At 29.4% G+C, this 24,840-nt stretch overlaps 1 protein-coding gene and 1 long non-coding RNA gene across 4 annotated transcripts in view; one reads left to right on the top strand and one right to left on the bottom strand.

The window, feature by feature from the left end:
• Window positions 1-24,840, top strand: part of LOC142330152 (uncharacterized) — a 345,036-nt gene that overhangs the window by 155,939 nt on the left and 164,257 nt on the right. Inside the window, exon 3 of the long non-coding RNA XR_012757703.1 lies at window positions 22,451-22,587. This is a non-coding gene — a long non-coding RNA (uncharacterized LOC142330152). The remainder of the gene's footprint in view (window positions 1-22,450; window positions 22,588-24,840) is intronic.
• LOC142330151 (peroxidase-like) overlaps window positions 1-24,840 on the bottom strand; it is a 310,626-nt gene that overhangs the window by 260,411 nt on the left and 25,375 nt on the right. The window contains exon 1 of one of the 3 annotated variants that reach the window (XM_075375253.1): window positions 310-432. The exons of the other annotated variants lie outside the window; for them this stretch is intronic. The gene's annotated coding sequence lies outside the window, so the exon portion shown is untranslated. Of the gene's footprint in view, window positions 1-309; window positions 433-24,840 lie in introns of those variants that run through there. 3 annotated transcript variants of the gene reach the window in all.

Below are 24,840 nucleotides of genomic sequence, written 5' to 3'. Positions count from 1 at the left end.
TTGTATTGATAAATATTAGATTTATCTGAAATTGATGTTTTTTAATCATAAACGTAAGTTTTCCCTTATTGAAATTAACGGTACCACTGTTTTACTCTAGTGTCACTCATAACATTCGATCCGTAAACGTGACAAAATTTTCCATCGATTTCAGCCGGCAAATTGTTTTTTTTTTTTTTTTTTGCCACAAATATTGGATTACTACTCGTACTTCATGATTTGTCCTTGGCGGGAACACAAATTGTAGCAGTTATTATAAATAAATACAAACAATTAACAACAAAATTATAGAATTATTATTATAAATACCTGACTGCCGATTGAAATAACTGAGCCATACAAACACGTTCGCGTTCGTTTACGTTCGCGTATATCTGATCGCGTATATAGTTGGAAAATTCAAAAGGGACTTTACATTAAAAACATGCTTCGATATACGAGGTGTGGCATTTAAACTGATAAAGAGTTTCTACAAATTTACTATCTGGTAGGGAAAACCGCAAAATAAACTACAGTAACAAAAATACTAGTCTTTTTGTTGTTACCTACAAATAAAATAAGTAAATATAAACACTAAATAACCTTCAAAATTATATATATATATATATATATATATATATATATATATATATATATATACTAAATTAATAGATTCAGTTCAGATCTATTATACTATTTTACTGGATCCTGAATAAAGTAATATTTTCTCAATTAATAAAATTGTTAGCAATAACTAAATAGAATCGCAGATGAATATCATTATCGTAACAAATCATTGATAAAAACTTTACATAGATATAATTTATACGTATATGACTTTATCAAACATACTGTGCCGAGTGTCGGATAGTAATCAATTCGTTGTTTTACTTTAGTGTCACCCGTTAACGTGATAAAATTTTCCAGTCAATTTCAGCCGACAAATTGTTTTTTTCACTACAAAAATTGGATTATTCCTCGTACTTCATGATTTTTCCTTGGCAGGATCACGAATTGTAGCATTATTATAAATTAATACAAACAATTAACAACAAAATTACTATTACAAACAAATTCATCTATTCGCCGAAACAGATGATCTTGTTTACAGTCTCATCATTGTCATTCGAAATATATATCAACAAAACTATCTTGAATTTGAAAATAAATATTATTCACAGGAAGATTCTTTACCTATGGGTATGCCACTTTTTGCCACTATGTCGGAGATATATCTAAAAAACTTTGAGAAAATGTATTTACATGATATATTACACACTCATAACGTTCTTTTATAGGTTAGATATGTAGACGACATACTAGTGTTATTTACCTCTAACATGGCATCGAAACATCAATTAATATTGGACGACTGAATTTACTTAATGATAAATCCAAATTTACTATGGAAACGGCCCTGGTCATAACATAAAATAAACATAATTTTGTGGACATAAACATAAAAATTAATAACAGTAACCAGATTGTAACGAATGTATGTAGGAAACTCTCCAACATTAATACAACTATTCATAAATACTCAAATAACCCGTGGTTGCATAAACGAAACGCTTATTATGCTGTGGTACATAGGGCTGTAGTTTATTCGCGTAATAATAAAATATTATTGGATAATGAACTGAAGTATATAAAAAGTATAGCTTTGCAGAATGGCTACAATGAATCTTTCATTACCAATATTTACAGGCGTTATTTATAAAAGAGATATGATAACAAGGATGCTACCATTGTTCCATCGATTTGTTCTAAAAGTCGTAATAGGAGATATATTTAATACAGTTATATAAACCAACACACACATAAATTAGCGAACGTTTATGATAAAGAGAAATTTGGATCGCATATAAACCGATAAATAACATTTCAAGATAGTTCTTTAGTTATGATACAACCTATGTCTTTGACAAATTTAACTTTATCATATGTATAGGAAAGACTGATCGATCGTTCAAGGTGAGATTCTCAGAACATCTGAGGGCGTTTAAGAGTAATAAGAAATCTTTTTCAAATATGGCGGATCACTTGATCGCGAATGGGCACAAGATTACTTACTTAGCTTGTAAGCTTAGTAAATAATCTTAGTATATTGGAATTTTGTAACTTTAAAAACAAGCTAAGTATTTAGAAACATATTAGATTTATAGATATAAGGATTTCAACTTAGCGAAGTACATTTCAAACATGATGATCTATTTAAGTTGGCATTGATATCTGTTTCAATATCTGATTGACATAATATCTGGTTGATAATTAATCTTATCTTTAGTAATCAAATATCTTGTTGTTTTATTGATTATAGTCTCTTATTGACTGATGATGGACCCGAATGATCCGAAAAGGCCTTCTGAATGAAAGAAAGGATTTTTAACAGTCGAGTTGAATGTGAGTTCTATCTTACTTTGTATGTGTTTCCGGTAGCTTATAATATATGTAAAAACATCCGATAAACTTAAAATTTTGTTCGATTTAACATTTTATTTCAATACGGGCCTTACTTTAAAACACATTTCGTATATCATTTTTTAGTACTGTTATATAAAATTTATAGTGTCATCCTGTTTGTCCGGTGTAATATTTTGTATGGTTTAATTTTAAAATATCGGATATATTATGGTTTTTTCTGTGATTATATTTTAAGTATGTTTGATTTGTACCTAGTTATGAAAAATATGAACAGTATTTTGCTTTTCTAAATTTGTAGTCTTTGTTTTCTTAATAAATTTTTATTTTATTACGACGTTTTTCTAAATTAACTTTTGCTTATTTTACTTAGGAGTGGGTCAATGATTGCGCTAATATGTTCAAATACGGTGTACATAATGTATTATTAATTTACTTGTTACGATTTAACAACTGCGTAAAGGGAGGTATTATTCTGGTTTTATGTATGTGTAACTATTTATAAATAGTAGTTTATTCATTTCTTACTAGTTTCTATATAATTTTTACGTTTAAATAGTCAGTAAGAACGAATATAATATTACATAGTTTTTCATTTGCAAATTAAAAGATTTATGTTATTAAACGTATTAAGAATGTCCTGAAATCACTCGTTCATTAACAAATATTTAGATACAGCCTATTATTACTGTACATTAACCTTATTCTAATAATATAAAATAAATAATTAATTACAACATTAATGTTGTAATAGCTCTTTTTTTAAGTATGTTACCACTATTTGAATTACTTTAATTAACGGGTATTTGTATAAATAATTGAGTGAAAGGGATATTACATAAATTTTGCCGACAGCAAACTGTTATTTTAGAGGTTAACTTTGTTAGTTTAAGCCAAAATTTCGTTTATATTATATTAATATATACTGTATTTTATTTAACTAGTAATTAGATCTATTCTTTTGACGTAGTTTCGTTTATTTGTTTGTTTTTATTTTTTCGATAGCCTAAATAACGTAAAGAGAAAATTGTAATACAGTTTAATTACACATTTTAATTATAATATTTTGTGTAGATTATTATTATAATTATTATTAACAAAATGTGTTGTGACATCATTGGATTCGCAAGTTTCCGTCGTTGACGTGTCGGCCTACATATTTAGTCTTTCTAGACGTGCCAGTATGTAATTTTTTCTTTGTTATAAATGAGAAATTTATGTTGGTCAGCTATACTAATCAGGATATAACAAATTAAAAAAAATCTAGCAACATTTCTAGGAAGACAAAAATTCTTTATCACCTGTTACTTCTGATGAAACATATGTTGACTGATTTTTTCTTCTTTTTTTTTGTTAGTGAAAGCGTTACGGTTTTACATCTTTTAATAACAACTTACTACTCCTATTCTTATAATAACCTTTCTAAGTATATTATGTATTTTGTATCCTTATATAGTTAATGTTTAAGTGTTAAGTGTCTTATAAGCTATGATAGTTTAAATATTTTAGGTAGAATTTATATACAATAGAGGCAAAATTCTTCCAAATCAGTACGTATTCGCAGAGAAATAATAAATACAATTTAACCAAATTTAATCTACGCTCGTTTCGCAGGCTAACCGTGACTAATTATAAACATGATACAATAAATCATAGCGAAAAACTTTGTTGATTAAAAGCTAAATATCACAATAAGAAATGTGGCATTAAAGGGTTATTAATAAAAAGTATGTTTCAGAGGTTAATTTGGTTATTAAAAAAAAAAAATCGGTTTATTTGGTTGAGTATTGAAAAAAAGAGAAAATAGTGGTACCCGTATACCAAAAAGGTCCACTTTTTTTAATTACAAGTAACATTTTTAAGCTACAATAAAAAAAAAAATTCATGATGAATCAATTATAGTACAAAAATTTTAAATTTTGGCATAACTATTGTGAAAAAGGAGTGTTTGCAGAGTTGAAAGATTTTTATTTGTATTTTGTACAGTTTTTCAACTATTTTAAAAAGTATCCGATTAATTAATTTATTTGTTAAAAGCCGATATTTTGACTAGTTTCGGCGTGACATCTGTACGTACGTACATATCTCAAAAACGATTAGCCGTAAGATGTTGAAATTTTGGATTTAGGACTGTTGTAACATACAGTTATCCACTTCCTCTTTTTATTGCAATCGATTTGGCCAAAGGTTTCCAAAAAAGCCCAAAATTCAAAAGATTTGGTTTTTGAACTTTTTCTTAACTACAGTAATAAGCCCTCATTGAGAGCTTTATAACTATATATCATAAGTGGTACTTATTTTCATTGCTTCGAAAATTATAGCCAAATAAAATTTTAATTAATGAAATATTTGGATCTTACAAGGGGAAGGCACTCGGTTCGAATCCGAATTCATCTCTTTTTTTTAATTTTAAATATATTGATTTATAATAATTATTTACCTCTGATTGTAAAAAAAAATTGTAATAAATAATAATAAAAATAATAACAATAAAAAAATATGACAAAATATAACAACTTATTAATGAAATAAAATTTTATGTAATTTTCATTAAAAAAAAAAAATGTTTATATGTAATGTAATAGGCGTACAAGGAAGTCATACGGTGTTCATGTCAGCTTTTTATTCTCTCATAAGTCATTTCAAATATTTAATTTATTGATTTTTTTACGACTACGAGCGAATCCTATATGCCCGATTCACCTTCAAATATTTTCTCGTTTTTGATGGTCGTACGTTATTTACTTAACGTGTAATCCTTGAATTACTTGAATGCATGCGAGTAATTATTCCTGTTATATTTAAACGTGTTTTTAAGCAAAAATTATGAATATTTGTTTGTTAATTACGAGTTTATTCTATATAACTTTCTGCAAAATTGTTAAGGTTCTTTATATAACAAGCAGTTTGGAAATTTTATTTCTCGTGTTTTTTACGTAGTTTTCATAAGAAAGCTAACTATTTTAATAGGTATCATGATTCGACTTTCGGAAAATTTCAAAATATCTTTGCGTTTCACATCCCCAGACCTCAAAACCATCGTCAGTTCTAAAGTTTATATACACAAGTATATATATTTCATTTTCTTATGGACACGATAACTGCCGTAATTTTACGCCAATCACTTTCAAATTGATACATAAAATAGATCGACCCAAAATCTCGATCGAGCTCGTTAATGGGCAAAATTTGACCGTGGTGGTGGAAATTAGGGGTGATGGGGTTTTTTTGAAAAAAAAATATTGCTGTAACTTTCTTATTAAGTAAAATGTCGAATTTGTTTGAAGTTCCTATATTCTTTGGATAAGGGCCTAAAACTTATCTAAGTAAAATGTTTTGATATCACCAATCATTGGTTCAGGAGGTGGAAAAAATGGAATTTCGAAGACAGAAAAAATCATACCTCTATTAATAGGCACAGTATCGAATCTGTTTAAACTGATTGTTAGTCCTCTAAATATTAATTAAAGTTCTGTCTGAAACAATTGTTGATATGATCAACCCATACGGAAAGGGATGTCCAAAACGTTGCTGGAATTGTAAGAAGATGGGGTTTGTCGTATGCTAAACATGTGAAACTGTTTTCAATGCAATTATTGTCGTATTGAGTAAATTTGAAGTTTTTTCATGGAAATCTTTTTTATCCTCTACTTAGCACCGGTGAAATCCATCTCCACGTTCCGGCATACCGAAAGAGATTTTTTTAGAAAATAAAATGTTTGGTTACTGACTGAGATCTTTTTTTTCCAAATTACGAAGTGATTTTAAAATTATAATTTGGTTCATTTTTTGTAAAATGTAAATTAATTAAAAAATAGGATGTTTTTTCAGTTTTTAATTAAGAAATATTTCTTTATTAATTAATTAATTAAGAAATTTTTTTATTTTGCCCTAATTTATTCTGTTTACTATTTATATAAACAGAGTGTATCAAGAAGTTCTCTGACTTCCTTAACCTATTCTACTTGTAAAAATAATGGAAAAATTTCATATAAACATATGTCCTAAAATGCTTCTTTGCGAGTTCCCCAACCTATTAAGGCTGGTGATTCCCAACTGTGCGCCGCGGCGCCCCGGGGAGCCGCGGCCTTGTCATAGAGGCCTCGCTCGCGAAATATTGAAAAACCTTCACAATTAATTGAACCATGACATTTATAATTATTAATTTAATGTTAATAAAGTAAACAAATAAGGAAGATACACGAGTTTTATTTTTTTTTTATCTCTTACTTAACAGTAGTTATACTTTTACTTAGGCTAGGGCGCCATGGAAAAATTTTAATTCACAAAGGGCGCCACGACTGAAAAGTTTGGGAACCACTGATGTAGTGTTCTAAATAAAATTCGAATCTTTCTAACTTTTCTTTGTTTTATTCAACTTGTCTTACACGATTTTGTTTAGAATTAAATTCTCTACTAGTTTTAATTAAAAATTTTCATGTTTATTATTTATTTAAAAAAATTTATTGTACTTCAAACATAAAAAAACATTTACCCCGATTTATTGGTACTTTCACCCCAGATTTTTCAAAATTTACTGCAGATACGGTTCTGGGATTTATTTTATTCGATTTTTAAGTTTAAAATCGATAAGAAATCACTAATTCTGTCCCTTAAGTTACGTCCTAAAAATTTTAGTACATTCTCATTTCACCGTGGTAGCTGAAATCTGACCGAATTATTTCACCAGCCGTGAAATAAAAGCAAACAAATCATTTTTGGACATATATGTAAATGAACCTTTTCCATTATTTTTACGAGTAGAATAGGTTAACCTATTGATCTAGTGGTGAACGCGTCTTCCCAAATCAGCTGATTCGGAAGTCGAGAGTTCCAGCGTTCAAGTCCTAGTAAAGCCAGTTATTTTTACATAGATTTGAATATTAGATCGTGGATACCGGTGTTCTTTGGTGGTTGGGTTTCAATTAACCACACATCTCAGTAATGGTCGAACTGAGACTGTACAAGACTACACTTCATTTACAATCATACATATCATCCTCATTCATCCTCTGAAGTGTTATCTGAAAGGGTAATTACCGGAGGCTAAACAGGAAAAAGAAAGAAAGAGTAGAATAGGTTATGAAAGTACCGGGAGAACTTCGTGAGACATTCTTTATATTTAGCACAATAATTTTTTGTTTAAATCAGAGCATTCACCTAAATACAAATTAAAGTTGAATGACATGATCACTATATTTTCAAGGAAATATTTATTAAGTATTAGTGTAAAAAAAAAGCTAGTTTACTTGCCTTGTATAATAAATTAATTAGCAAGTATAATTACATATATATATAAAATTTATGTGCAATGAAAGGGCCTCACTCAGGAGGAACCGCCTTCGTGATTACGGTAACCTCCACGCCAGGTAAGTAAACTGGCGTAATTTTGGAATATTTGCAAGAGCAGTCCTCAGAATAAAAGAGGATGATGCAAGACGACTGGACTGGGGTACTGATGGTTTTAGTTTATAGCAGGCAGGGCGGACAGCCCCGTTCCTGAGGGCTCATATGCCCTGATGTGTGGGTTCCCGTGATGAAGCGAGGACTCCTGGGAACAGCATAGCCGGACCTGGTTTCTTCCGTCGGAGTTTCGAAGCAGGCAATTAAAAGATCCGGAAAGGTCACGTCCCCGAGCCGAGTATACTTAATTGGATGTCCGGCTCGGAAATGTAGGGGGAAAAAAATATATATAAAATTTATGTATGTACGTATTTATACGTAACCTAGTTTCCAAGTACTTATTTATTATTTTATTTTAATTAAGGAACTCGGAGTTAATCCGTTCTGGTTGGATATTTTTATTTTTGTTTATTTGAAATTAATGTTATTCTGTCTGCTAATTAATATTATTAAATCTAATTAAACCAAGTTATCATATAACGGATATACTACCAAGGTTAATAACACTATTATTCCTTTGTAACGTTTTTTATTGTTTTGCTTGATATTATTTACTTATCTTGTTATTTAATGACATGTTTTATTTTTTATGATAAAAAAAACCATATTTATCACATTTTCTAATCTATTGATTTATATGTTATATAATAGTGTAAGGTAAAATATGTAATAATGTTCTATTATAATTTATTTATATTTTAAAGTAATTTGTTTCTTTTACAACTCTAGTAAAAAGGTTAATTATCTAACTTTTTTAATCGCATATTTGATATCTATTAAATCTGAGTGAAACTGGCGTTGTTGTTTGAATACAAGATATGAGTATAGGAGAATGAGTATAAGAAATAATAATTATTAAATTGTAATGCAAAAATGTAACATTCAAGGTTGCATCGTTAAAAAATTATAAACATGTATATATATTACCATCCCCATCGCGGCTTCGCCCGCGCTATACGGTTACTTGGGTTTCCCGTCGCGGTCAGTGGATATTTAGCCGGTCAACACTCGCTTCACTCTTCCTTCCCGTCTAGCCGGTGGGCCTCCATTTTATGCGATCACTCTTGAATCAACCTTTATGAGATTTGGAAACATTGTGATGGTATTTTACGTTTATAATTCTGATTACGTATTTCACGAACGAAGCCGCGACGGAAAATCTAAAAATTAGTGGGACCTGTAGTAACCATACTCTCTCTCTTTTTTCCTGTTTGGCCTCCGGTAACTACCGTTTAGATAATACTTCAGAGGATGAATGAGGATGATATTTTTGAGTGTAAATGAAGTTAGTCTTGTACATTCTCAGTTCGACCATTCCTGAGATGTGTGGTTAATTGAAAACCAACCACCAAAGAACACCGGTATCCACGATCTAGTATTCAAATCCGTGTAAAAATAACTGGCTTTACTAGGACTTGAACGCTGTAACTCTCGACTTTCCAAATTCTGGTGATTTGGGAAGACGCGTTAACCAACCCGATGGGTTGTAGTAACCATACCGTTGCTCTGAAAAAATTACGATAAATTGATAATTTTTATAACTTGAACAGAGTTTAATTTTTATTTTTCATTGTTATTCTCATGAGTTTAATGAACACAGTGGGAGTCCAGGGGGCAAAGCTCCTTGATCAAACGGGAAGGGCGAGAGAAGCGATTTATGACCGGTTAAACATCACTTGACCGCGACGGGAAACACATACAGCGCGGGCGAAGTCGCAACGGGGATGCTAGTAACTGAACCAATTTTATTGATTATTATTTTCATTGTTAAATTACTTTCTATTTCAGCGATAATTTTTTTATTAATTGTTTTTATAGATTTTATTATATAAAAATAAGCTATCTCGCAAACTTTTAAACTAATTTTTATTAATATATTTTTTATTTACTTTTACGTAATTTATTTTATTTAATTAGAAAATGATTAATCATTTTTCATATATATTTTTACATTATTTTTATGTATTAGAATGATTTTATGAAACACGGTTTTTTGTTTATCCTGTTATTTTCTTATTGGTTTAATTTAATTAAATTCTGAATGGTACATTAATTTAATACAATTTTATCTAAATCATATAAAAACAACCTTTACTGCTTTTACTTGATGAATATAAGACTAAGTTTAATATTTACTTTCTATTCTATAAGAGTGAACGGAAAATGTTGTGGATGCATTTTTTCCGTTACTATTAAGTATTTAGAAAGACAATTGGGAATTTATATTCTATTTGGGTATTAAAAACTAAATTATTTAGAAATTTAATTTACTAAAATAAATCCACTGATCTCCGTGGCGGAGTGATAGCATCTCGACCTTTCACCCGGAGGTCCCGGTTTAGACTTTCGGTTAAGCACACCATTCTTCATGCCGTACAAAATTTCCTTTTTCACATTCACACGTACAAGCTTCTTTGGTAAATTAATTTTCAAGCAAAAGAATACATTTATTCGTAAGCTATATAAAATTACTATTTCGTCCTATTAATATTTGAACATTTTCAAAAAATGAAAGTAAATTTTAAAAATAGTTTTTTACGTCAAAAGTTTATTTTTTTCAACATATTACACATTTAACAAGATTGATTCAGTTTATTGGTATAATTGTTTCATTTTTTTACGATCGTTAAACAAGCCAATCTTTTTACATTACAGCAATAAATACATAAGATTCTTTCTACTATACAATTCAATGGAGTTTTTTATAGGCTACCTATAAAAAAAAAATTGCAAATCACATACGCGCTAACAAATAAACGTATTTCTATATATTTTAAAATTTAAATACAGTGAAACCTCTACAAAACGGAACCTCCAAAAACCGGAAATTCTTCTCAAAAAGTACGGTTTCTCAAGTCCCGATATACTTTTATAGAAATTAATTTCTTTTATGACGGAAACCTCCGCAATACGGAAACTGAAAGGAAACATCGATTTTACTTTTAATTTTACATATTAATCTTGTCCCATAAGACGGAAAGGAAATTAAAAAAAAAGATTGTACATTCCCACGATTAACAAATTATAAATCCAGTAGATTATTGTTATAATACAGTACTGTAACTGTTTATCTAATTATACGCCGTCACATCTTTGACTCCAAACTCCAAACAAGGAGAGGACACAGAAAACAAAATCAAAGGTTTTGGAAAAGCATTGTGTATGGTCGCACAGCTGGAAGAATTTGCTATTCGTATAAACAGCGATGATTTGCGACAGAGTATGTTAACTGCTAGAAATATTATCGTAAACGAAAATTCCAAGAGTAAATTATTGAAACAGAACATTGTACTTGATTATTTTAAAAAATGTTTTTATTTCAGAATTAGTGTTAGATCATGTTCTGTTTTAGGATAAGTGATTTTTTTCTATTTACTTGCATTACTGAAGTCTATACTTAAAGTGAAGTGTTTAATTATTGAAAACGAAAGTTCCAGGCGTGTTAATGAAAAAGAAAAAAAAAACTGTTCCTGATTATTTTAGAAAATTATTTTTTTTTAGAATTAGTATTAGATCATGTCATATGTCTTCTAATTAAATGTAACTTTTAATTAAAAATTACTAACTTGTAAAAATAAAAAACACTTTTAGTGTAATTGAAAAGTTTTTGAAAATTGGTGGTTGATGTTTTTTGTATGCAGTATAATTTCCGAATTATTCCAAACGTTTATCCTTGTATAATTTCATTTTACATTAGTATAATTCGTAGCAAATGACCTCAGGATAAATTAGCTCAATTTTTAAAAACTCTGCAAGACGGAAACCTCTTCAAAACGGAATTTTTACTCGGTTCCGTCACATTCCGTTTTGGGGAGGTTTTACTAAACTAGATTTTTCTAGACGGGAATGTATCATCTTCGTAATTATTGGCTACAGTTACAATTAGTAGTCGCTACTTAACAAGAAGTAAAATCGTCAAATCGTTGTGCACATGAGATCGTTACTTCCTGAGGTATCTTGTGCTGCTCTCACTGAGTAAATGAGTGAAAAATGAAATTACATATATACAGTAATAGGTTTCAGACAAGCTCTTTTTTTTACTCCTTTCCTATTACTCCTTCAGGAGTAATCGAATTACAAAAGGATTAAAAGGTTACATTATACATCAGTCCTAAAAAAATGTTTCACAGAGATCGTGGATACAAAGAAACTATTTTAACTACATGGCATTTGCAGATCTAAAGAAGCATTCTATATTGTAGAAGGAAATGATTTAATTTTTTACATGAATCAGTAGACAATTTTCGAAGTAGAAGTTGAAGAAATATAATTCAAAGGCAAGTCTGTGATTCAGAAAAAAAGATAAGGATATCCAGTCTGTCCCTGTTAACCCACCGGGTTGGTCTAGTGGTGAACGCGTCTTCTCAAATCACCTGATTTGGAAGTCGAGAGTTCCAGTCTTTAAGCCCTAGTAAAGTCAGTTACTAATCCAAAAAGGATTAGCCGTAGGATGTTGAAATTTTGGATTTACCACTGTTGTAACATCTAATTGTGCACATCTTCTTTTGATTTCAATCAAATTGACCATAAGCGTCCAAAAATCCAAAAGATTTGGATTTTGGAATTTTTTTAAGTGCAGTAATAAGCCCTCGTTGAGAGCTTTTCAACGATATATCAAGTGGTACTAGTTTCAGAGTTATAGTCTAATGAAATATTTGCATTTACAAGGGGAAGGCACATCGGTTCGAATCAGACTTCACTTCCTTTTTTGTTTAAATTTTTTTTAATTTAAATATATTGATTTATTAATAATTATTAGCCTCTCATTGTAAAAAAATTTTACGATGAATAATAATTCAGTAACAAAAAAAAAAAATATCAGAAGTTTTTAATTAAATAAAATTTTATGTACTTTTCATTTTAAAAGAAGTTTGTATATGTAATTTAAAAATCATACAAGGAAGTCATATGGTGCCCATATCAGATTTTTTTTTGCCTTCAGTTATTGGACTGGTTTGATTCAGTTTTCCAAGATTCCCTATCTACAGTGCCAGTCGTTTCATTTCGGTATACCCTCTAGTACATTCTACATCCCTAACAATATGGTTTACATATTGCAAATGTTGCCTGCCTGCACAATTTTTCCCATCCACCTGTCCCTCCAATAATATCAAAGCAACTAACTATTCCAGGGTGCCTTAAGATTTAGCCTATAAATAATGTGGTCTTTTATAAATTTTCACTAAATACGATTAAATAACAAATACCGGGAAAGTATAATAACTTTTTAGTCAGCTTTTCTTTTTCTGGTAAATTTTGTAATTAAAGACGTTAACCATTCGTATAATATTATTTATTACTGGATTAAATTACACTATGGTAAAAGTATGAGAAATTTTTATTTTAGATATTATTACAGATCGACTAATTGCAAGTTATAGGGTTATTAATTTTTCTTTAAGATGATTTTATGAAAATGTTTGATGGATTATTTACTATTAAGATATTAATATTATTATCATTATAAATGTAATAATTAACTTTACTATTTTATTCGACGATTCAAATATAATTTACAGTAATAATTGTATTACATTTAACACCAAGGTTGTTTAATGGGAAATTACTATCGACATTCAGCTCTTTGTTTATTATAATTATTTATTTATTTATTTATAAGTAAGTGAATGTTGGCTTAAATATAGCGATTATTGTGGAAGCTCCAGTAAAGAATTAAATAAATATTATTGTAAAAGGAATGAAAGAAAGAATTAAACGTAATAATTTCATAATAATAGTTCTTAGATAATTTTATTACCTGTTGATTACTATTTTTATTGTTTCCGTAATTATATACTGGTTTATTAAAATAGACTCCACCCGATTTAATTTTTACCTTTATCTATGTATAATATTAAATATTTTATTCTAGTGATAACTAGTAAATTCTATTTTACTTTTGTGTTTTTACTTCCTTGTACGAAGTAAAGAAAATATTGCTATCGCGAAAAATCTCAATTTTTAGATTGCAACAGAAATATCCATTTTGACTAGTGATTCAGCGTGACCTCTGTACGTACGTATGTATCTCGCATAAATCAAAAATAATTAGTCGTAGAATGTTGAAATTTTGTATTTAGGACTTTTGCAACATCTAGTTGTGCCCCTCTTTTGATTGTAATCGACTGGGACAAAAATGAGCGAAAAAGACCAAAATCCATGAAATTTGAATATTGAACTTTTTCTTAACAGCATTAACAATTCCTCATTGAGAACTTTTCAACGATTTGTCATAACTGGTACTTATTTTCATTGGTTCCAGAGTTATAGCCAAATAAAATTTTAATTAATGCAATATTTGGATCTTAAAAGGGGAAGGTAAATCGATTCGAATCCGACTTCAATACATATATCTTTTTAATGTAAATATATTGATTAATTAATAAATATTAACCTCCGATTGCAATAAAAATTAACAGTAAATAATAATTTGATAATAATACAAAAACAAAAAATGAAAAAAAAACTCAGAAGTTATTAGTGAAATAAAATTTTTTGTAATTTTCATTTTAATACAAAATTTTTACAATCATAGGTTAATAATTTATTAATAAATCAATATATATTTAAATTACAAAAAAGTTAAAAAATAAAGGTAGTTGAAATCTAATTCGAACCGATATGCCTTCCCCTTGTAAGACCCAAATATTTCATTAATTAAAATTTTATTTAGCTATTACTTTGGAACCACTGAAAATAAGAACCACTTTGATATGTCGTTGAAAAGCACTCAATTAGTGCTTATTACTGCAGGTAAGAAAAAATTCAAAATTTAAATCTTTTGGATTTTGGGCTTTTTTGGACACTTTTGGTTAAGTCGACTGCAATTAAAAGGGGAGGTGCACAACTAGATGTTACAACAGTCCTAAATCCAAAATTTCAACATCCTACGGCTAATCGTTTTTGAGTTATGCGAGATACATACTTACGTATGTACGTACGTACAGACGTCACGCCGAAACTAGTCAGAATAGATTCAGATATGGTCAAGTGGATATTTCCATTGAAATCTAAAAACCGAAATTCATCGCGATCACAATACTTCCTTTACTTCGTATAAGGAAGTTAAAAGGAAGTAATTGGGGTTATAACTGTGTTAGAAAATCGCAACTCAAGAAACAACCAAAAATTCTCAGGATTTTGAAGGTTTTCGTTGTAAAAGTTTTATGTTGTTGTTAGTACGCCAAATTCTTGAACGTTATTTAGTTACGATTGGCAAAAATATTTAACAGAAACATGTGTAATGAAACATAAACCATGTAATATTTTCGCGGTGGGTCGTAGTCCCATTTTTTCTAGTTAAAAAAAATAAAAATATTTGAACCAGGAAAAATTTATACAAATTTAAATAAACAACTCGATCTATAGTTTGAAATTAAGCTTTTTGTTTTTTATACTTTTATTTATAGTAGCACCAACAAAATTAAAATCATTAGCAACTTATCAGGGTAATGTAACTGTACCGGAAAATGTGTACTTTTGAGCAAACTCAGGCTGATTATTTTTGAGTCTTGTGGTTAATTGAAACCCAATCACTAACCTAAGAACACCGGTATCCATGAACTAGTATTTATTAGGATTTGAACCTGAGTACTTCGACTTCGAAATCAGCTGAATTATGACAACGTGTTTACCACTCGGAGTTTTTGTTTTATTAATAGTTTCGATGAAATATATATTTATTAATTTATATTTACGTATAAATACATATGATTAAAAAAAGAGGAATGTCAAAAGTTATGAATTATATCTTAGCGAATGAATGTTAACGAATAAATTATATACTAAGATATCAGCTTCAATTTTGCTAATTTTGCTTTTTATTAATTCTCAGCGATGTCATTAAATTTGTGTATCTTTCGTATAACTGCATAGAATCAGTTTTAATTTTTGCTTACTTTATCTTACATTTTCACTGTTTGGTAAGTTTGCGATCTGCAAAATGCTATTATAAATTACGGAATTCTATCAAGAGGTTATTATATTAATACAAGAAATTCTATTTTATGTAATCGGTATGTCTGTGTGTTTTGTATTTGAAAAACCGGTAAAGTTGCAAGAAAATTGCTTTAGTAACAGGCTTATTACACGTAAACTATCAAGTCACCATCTGTTTTATTTGTAAGTTTTTTTTTGTATTGTGTAATATGTGTACATGTGTTATAGTATTATCATTATTGTAATACATAGTTTATTATTCTATTTCATCTTTTATATATATATATATATATATATATATATATATATAAATTTCTCACCGTTTATTTTATTATTAGAATTATTAAATTATTTCGAAATTTTTCTTCGAAATCAATTATCGTATTTGCTAATAAATAAATACCTGTTCGGATATTCTGTAATTTATCTTTTGAGTTGGAACTTTATATTGCTTTTAAATGTTTAAGGTATCATAAATTGTGAATGCTATGTTAGTTTTAATTTTTTTTCCCGGGAGAATATAGCTAGAATAGTTTTATTAAAGGGGAAAAAATGTGGTATCAGGTTTTTTCCAATTTAAGTTTCAGAATCTAACTAGTTTTTCTAGACCAAAAAAACATATGTTTGAATCTATGTATATGTGTCCAGTGTTTTAGGCTTTATATCTCAGGATTCCAAACCGACTTTCTTCAAATTTGGCTCAAATACTTCTATACATATGAGACAAATCGATCATATTAATTTTTTTACAAATTTTTGACGGGGTGGGTTATATCGCGAAAAAATGATTTCGATTTTCTTCTGAGACATTTTAGAGAAAACTTTATTAAAGAAAATTTGTTACTTAAAATGCATATATAAGTAATTCAAAAATATTTTCAGAAAATCAATTCTCACCTCTTAAAATTGACATGTTTTTTGTTCTATCTCCCTTCGGTTTAAATATAATTTTCTATAATTTTTTTAAGAATTTATCTTCATATACACAGATATCAAGAAATGTATACTTTTTTTTTTTTAAATTATAGACCTCGGACCTAAAATTCAAAACAAAATTTTGTAATAAAAATGATGTAAAAGGTTATTGTACGAACTTTACAGGCCTAGCCGAGGAAACTTACCGGGCTGGTCTACTGAAAAAACTCTTTCTAGGTAATAGTAGTAGTAGGGGTTCAAGTGACTCCCCAAAAAAAAGATACTTTGGGGGCAATGTTGGGAATGGGGAGCGGATAAATGTATAAAAAGATCCGTATTTTGAATTTTTTAAAACTTTAATAATGGTATTACGATAAAATTTCAGTATAATTCATCCTTCTCATCACCCAAAAAAGAAATTTTAGGTATCTTTTTATTGGTTACATATTTTTCAGTGATTTTTTTTTTGTTTCTTCCATTTAAACGTAGAAAAATCAAAAGATTTTTTTTAGAAGATGATTTTGGTGGTGGGAAGCAGAAAAAATTAGATATTAAAGCTTTTTTTGATTTATTTAAATATATAATGATTATTTTATAATAAAACTTCACATAAATTACCCTCAACCCAAAAAAGAAATCTTAGGTAACTTTTTTCATGTATCTTTATTTTTTTTCCACTAAATAACTAATGCCAAAAAAGTATTATAACTTTGTTGTCAGCTTTATTTGTAATATGCTAAACAACAGGATGGATGCTTCTATAGCAGTAGGTAGTATAAAATTTTTTTGATTATGAAATTCAATACTAAAAAATCACGTAGATCATAAAATTAATTCATTTGAATTTTGTAACATTTGTTAATTTTTAAGCTAATTTTGTAATTTTAGGTATGCATATTAATTTATAATTAAGAATACAAAGTTTTTATAAAATACTTTTTTATATATTTGTTTTTTTAATTTTTACTGTTTTATCACATATTTTTTGGCAGACTATCAGAAGTTTATTTAAAATTCGATAAAAGAATTAATGTTATAAAAGTATATCAAGGTGAGTGTTAAAAATGTTATGAAACTTTATGTTCCAGGTGTTTTAAATTTTTTTTTTAAATTTGCTTTAAATTCATGTTACAAATTTATTTTAATGGATTCAGACAAATTTTACGACCGGTTAACCATATTATTACAGAAAGATTCTTTTTAGTTTATTCGACATTTCCAATGCCGAATTGTATCAAGGTATAATATTACAAGTTTATTAGCATATTTACTGGAAGTTGTGTACATCAGTAATTTCGTAACCAGTTAAAAATTTCAATCACATAATTCCATTCCTTTTAATTATTTATTTATCCTTTTTTTGTTAGTAAAGTTGTATTAACGTTTCCCATTTCATTAACATTTTTATTTTCGTATATATTTTTACTATAAAGAAATTTGTGGAAAATTATCATATTTTTTTCTTTTTCAGTTCATATATTTCTAACCGGCTTTCTGCTTTATTATTGAGACATTAATTAATACACGCTTAATACTTTATTAAAAAAATTATTATTATTTTAAGTTTTGAACGGGGGATATCTAAAGTAAAGACCGCTGGAAAATTTCTCTCCTTAAGGTTGGTGAACCTGTGTCGTTCGTGGTCACGCTAGTAATGCACACACTGCATTTTTATCTGTACGTTGTCCCGTTGTAGTATCTTTGATTACGTGTGAGTTATTAAGTTATAAAATGAATAGGAAAATCGATGTTGCCGCCGACTGTGAAATACGTTGTGGTCATCCGTTTTTTAAACCATCAAAACGTTAAGCCGGCTGAAATTCATAAACAGTTTGTTGCTGTGTACGGTAATAATGTAATGATTGAAAGAAACGTCCGAAAATGGTGTGAAAGGTTTAGAAATAACGTGCATGATGAAGAACTTTCGGGGAGGCCCTCGATAATTACCGAGGACTTGTTGAAACGCGTCGATGATGAAATCGGAAAAGATCGTCGCTCAACGATTTCCGATCTGGCCCTTATTTTTCCTGATGTTTCAAGAGCTGTTTCTATCGGTTTCATTGTTCATGATCATTTAGGATTCAGAAAGGTTTGTGCACGTCGGGTGCCGCACATCTTAACGGAACGTCACAAAAAAAACCGAATGGTATCTGCTTTGGAATTTTTGAAGCGCTACACAGAAAAAGGTGATGAGTTCCTTAATTCAATCGTTACCGGCGATGAAACACGGATTTCATATTACACGCCAGAGAGAAAACGGCATTCAAGTGGATGCTGGCTTCCTCAGTCACAAACCAGACAGACGAAGGTCAAGCCACCGCTGTTTGGACGAAAACTGATGGCCACAGTCTTTTAGGGTCGGTTTGGCATACTGCTGATTGATTTCATGCCCCGTGGAACGAATAGAAACGCAGAAGCCCACTGTGAAACTCTACCTAAGTTATGGATCGCCATTCAAAATCTTTGACGTAGGCGGCTGACCGACGGCATCGTCCTGCTGCACGATAATGCACGTCTACTTGTTGCGGGTCCGATACGTGATTTACTGAGAATATTTGGATGGGAAATTTACGATCATCCACCATATAGTCCGGACTTAGCTCTTTCTGATTACCATTTTTTTTTTTTAAAATGAAAGAATTTTTGAGCGGTAAGCAGTTCGCGGGTGACGATGAACTTAAAAATGCTGTTAATCGGTGGTTAAATGGACTGGTGGCAGAAAAATACGATGTGGGTGTATTATCGCTGCGATAAATGTGTTAATTCAGGTGGTTATTGTATAGAAAAGTAGTATAAGGAATGTAGTTTAAGAGAAATAAAAAATATTTATAAAGTTTTCAGAAAATTGTTTTTACAAAGAAATGGTCTTTAGAGATAACCTCTCGTTATCAGTAGTATCGTTTTTAGTGACATCGGATAATAAAATATCGAATATAATGACCAACATTTTTGTCTTGGTTGGTTTGGTATGCTTTTGATACACAAATACAGTATCGGTATAGTGACATATCGGTAATAATTACTTATTTTTCTATTGCAATGCAACATTTTATCGCTTATAATGACGGACGGAAGTGACACATCAGTAATGTAGTATATCTACATTGTATACAGAAATATTTTGACGGTTAAAATGATTCACCTCTTTCTTTTTACCTGCATAAGTACTTATGTATGTACCGCATTATGCATGTTCTTGTTTTTCTTATCTTCTTCCTGTACCAGATTGTTGTCAACTGAAGCAGCCACATTCAGTTGTTATTAATCTTTTGCGTGGTATCATATTGTATTTTACACTAAGGCGGGTCGGGTATTTTATTTTACGTATCCTGTGTAATTTATTTAATAGTTATTTAATTATGACTTCGCAAAAACATTCACGATAGAGGAAAAGGCGTACACTATCTGGCGGTTAGAAAATGGTGAAACTAATAACATTGCCCAAGAAGTAGGCGTAGGTCATTACACAATATCGGTGATATGGAAGAACCGTGAAAAAATTAAGAAAAATTTTGAAACAAATTCTATGAAGTCAAAAAAATTACGGACTAGTCAACATAATGGTGTTAAAGAGCTGTTAAAATGGTTTAAATACCAGAGGGCTAGTGATATCCCTATTAGCGATCCTGTATTGCAAATTAAGGCGAACGATTTTTCTGAAAAATTCGGTAAAACACGTGAAATAATTTCAGCTTGGATATAACGGTTCTATCCTCTGATGTATTATCTGAACGGTAATTACCAGAGGCTAAACAGGAAAAAGAAAGAAAGAAGGATATAACGGTTCCGTCAGCGAAACTATATTGTGTCGGGGAGAATAAGAGGCGAGGCTTCAGCAACTCCTACCGGTGTGTCAGAAATTAAAAGAGAGCTATTCAGACGATAAATCTATAATGCTGATGAACCTTTAAATCTATAAAGCCAGAAAGAACCATTCCATTCTTTCTGGACAAATCTTCCAGAACTTTTAGCGGCAATGAAAACCGTTTGCCGGTTTATCATTTTACAGAAATTGTTAATGAAAAAACAAAGAGTGTTTGTTTTGATTTAGAAAAGAACCATAAAAAACTGTATTACAACACGAAGTGTTCGAAGCAAAGCAAAATAACGGACTTTTTGCAGAAAAATTAATTTTTACAATTTTTTTAGCTTCTTTTACTACACCATATTTGTATTTATTATTGTATATTTTTGTTTTTTAACATTATTTTATTACGGAAATAAATTATTATTTTTAATGATCATTGTTTTACTGTATTACAGTACCGGTGTATATGACATATTAAAGTAGTACCACTAAGCTAACTAAACATCTGTTACTGTGACTATCGGTTATAATGACCTAAAATAGTAAGTTCCACGGAGGTCACTATAAACGATATTTTCTGTATTACCGGTAATGTAAATAATAATTTCCACGTTTTTTTTGTTTTTTTTTTTTTTAATGGAATCTGTTAACAGGAAGAGATTCGTAACGTTTATATAGAGATTATGAAAAAGGTTCGTATATATAAAAAATCGTATTCAGAAACTATTAGATATAATCAAACGAGTATTTGTTTAAAAAATTCTCCGACTCCAAAAGATTTTTACATACCTTAGAATATTTAAATATGAGCCCCGTTGGTCGCTCTGCAAACATTCAGCCGATAATCGAATTGTAGGTCCGCTGGATAATCGCAAGCGTAACTGTGAAAATGCAGCGGTGATCCGTTGTCTCAAATGTTTTGGCATAATTTTAGGATATGGGGATCTCAGCAACTCGATGAAATTATTGAGTATGTCAGAGATTCCCCAAAAATAAACGTGTGGTACGGTTTGATGTCCGATCCTGTGATTGGCTCGTTATTTTTTCATGATCCTACTATCGCAGGAAATGTTTATTTACATATGGTACAACTGTACGTTTTCCCGTAAGATGACCAAATTGAACAAGAAAGTAACGTCGCTATAATATTTTAACAATATGGTACCCCTCCACACTTTAGCCTAGGGGTTCGACGCGCTCTCAATAAAAGATTCCCTAATCGTTGGTTTCTGTAATCTCTCTAATCGTTGGGTCTTGTAATTTAGCTTTTGAGAAGCCCAGATTTGATGTTCGTAGACTGTTTTCTATGGGGATACGTTAAAAAAATTTTTTTTAGTGAAAAGATCAGGGATATACAAAATTTATAGCTGTCTCAAATTACAAAATTTGAGACAGCTGATCACGGCTGCTATTGCCAAAATTACGGCTGCGATGATTCAGCGAACCTGGGCCGAAGTCGATTATCGGCTGGATGTTTGCAAAACGAACAAGAGAGCTCATATTGAAACATTGTAAGGTACGTATAAAAACTTTTGAGTTGGTAGATTAAAAAAAAAAAATACTCGTTTGATTATCTCTAATAGTTTTGAGATACGTTTTTTTTTTAAATTGCTACAACTTTTTTCGATGTATATATATGTGTGTGTGTGTGTGTGTGTGTGTGTGTGTGTGTGTATGTACTGATTCATTTTAACTGTTTTATCCAATTTTATTCTTCATCAAATAGGCTGATTGTAATGACTCCTTTTTATTTTATACATAAACTTTCTCTAATGGTCTCGTTGTAAATCTTTTCTTATAACTTTGAAAACAGATTGTTTATATAAAATATTACACAGAGGAATTGAACGATTGTATTTCTGCATTCCAGAGAGCCAGTTTACTGCTTAATAGTAGTAATCGCTACATAGTCGGTTTCTCTACATTTCTTTGTTATTTTCATCAACATGTAGTTCTTATAATTTCTTTTTTCTTTTTGTTTTTTAGCCTCCGGGACGACCGCTTCAGAGGATGACATGAAATGGAAATATTTTTAGCGTGTGAAAATGCCATCCCTAACCGAATTAGAACTCGAGACTTCCAGATGAAACGCCAAGACGCTACCACTCGTACCACGCAGGCCGGTTAGTTGTTACTTTTAGCTTCCTTCTAAATTAGTTTTTTTTTTTTTTCATAAGAATAACAATTTTTTTGTAGATATATTCAAACTTTATACAAAATTGTACCGCGACTGGGTAGTAGCCGGTCCAAGAGTCCATCTTTACTCTGTCAACTGCGATATTTCAATTTTACCCGTAATATTTAAAAAATAACTGATACATATCTTTCTATACGTTCCATTTATGGTTTATCAATTGAATTTAAAAAAAAAGCGATATATATTAAAAAGGTCTGTATGAAACCTGTAAGATGGAAATCCAACATACTTATTTTAATTTACCTGCATAACAACAAAATGAACAATACATTTAAAAAATAGAACCTCAAAACTTTAAGAAAAATCTGAATAATTTTCTTTAGAATATTTCCTGACATTTAAATCAAATTTACCATATGTTTTTTAATGAATATTTCCTTGGAATTTCCTTATCTTTAAAATATTTATTTTACCAATAAGTTAATATTATTACTTTAAAACATATTGCTATTAAGTCGATATATTTTAATAGTTAATTTTGTCCAGCTATAACCCGACAATTGATTAAAATAATTCAATAATTCCGGAATTCAAATCTAAGTAATTTTATTTTGATTTAGTTAGAATAATTGTGTTCCAGTCAACATTCTGGTTATTACAAAACATTTTCAGTAAAATACTTCAGCAAATAAATAACCATATAGTTATAAAGATTAACTTTTTTTTTATTTAATTTTTTTATAAAGTACATGTACATAATGAATAATTATAATAATAAAACAAGGTTTTAGTATTAGTTCATACAGTTAATGTTTTTGATTACTATTATAATAGCATTAATATTAAATTATATTAAATAAGGATTTACCAAAGATTAGGTAAGAAATCATTCGATTAGACTAAGTTAATGGTTAACTTAGATCATGATTTCAACAAAAATTATTTATTACTTTTTTTTTAAATCTTTGTAATGAGAATTTTTGGTTTTAGTATATTATTATAATTAATAAGTTTCATGCAATCTTTTTTAAGTGGAAAACATTTTTATTATTTTACTGTCAGTAATAAAAGTTAAAAATCTGATGTGGACACCACATGATTTGCTTGTACGCTTATTAAATTACATATACACATTTTTTAAAATTAAAAGTACATAAAATTTTATTTCACAAATAACTTCTGATTTATTTTCATATTTTTTAATTTTTTATTCTTATTATTGAATTATTATCATTATTTATTGTAAATTTTTTTTTGCCATCTGAGGTTAATAATTATTAAAAAATCAATATATTTAAATAATAAAAAAAAAGGAAATGAAGTCGGAATCGAACCGATGTGCCTTCTCCTTGTAAGATCCAAATATTTCGTTAATTAAAATTTTATTTGGCTATAACTCTGGAACCAATGAAAATAAGTACCGCTTCTGATAAGCTCTCAATGACCGTTGAAAAGTTCTCAATTAGGGCTTATTAATGCAGTTAAGAAAAAGTAAAATATTCAAATTGTTTGCATTTTGGGATTTTTTTGGACAATTTTGGCTCAATCAATTGCAATCAAAAGGGGAGGTGCAAAACTAGATTTTACAACAGTCCTAAATCCAAAATTTCAACATTCTATGGACAATCGTTTTTGAGTAATGCGAGGTACATACGTGACGCGAGGTATCGGTGTTTTTTTCTAACCTCCGGGAGCAACGTTAGGTATTACTTCAGAGGATGAGATGACAATGTAGCGTGTGAAAATGCCATGCCTGACCGGGATTCGAACTCGGGCCCTCCGGATGAAAGGCCGAGACGCTACCACTCGCGCCACGGAGGCCGGCTCTTTGATGGTTTGGATTCAATTAACTTAACCGTACTTCTTATGAAAGGATGAAGTGAGTTTATTCAAAAATACATATTTACCAGTACAATTTACATTACAGTGATAAATCGCTAATGACTAATTATTGATGCAACTATAAATACATAAAAAAAAGCTTAATATTATAAAATGGACCGATAATGATAATAAAAATAGTAAATCTTTATTATTTTTCTTTAATTTTACAAATAATTCCTTCCAAATTTTATTATTAATTCTATAATATTTTTTTTTCTATTTATATAGAATATAAAAAGTATTGATTTTTCTAAAAGATGTTTCTAATGATAGACCAAACATGATTTCAAGCTTTTTGTCGTAATTCTAATCCCATTCATTCTTTTTACTTTCGTTTTATCTCTTTCTCTCACAT

This window comes from Lycorma delicatula, chromosome 9, assembly GCF_047948215.1.
Source record: "Lycorma delicatula isolate Av1 chromosome 9, ASM4794821v1, whole genome shotgun sequence".
Lineage (NCBI taxonomy): Eukaryota > Metazoa > Arthropoda > Insecta > Hemiptera > Fulgoridae > Lycorma > Lycorma delicatula.
This window is presented reverse-complemented; position numbering and strand designations above follow the sequence as displayed.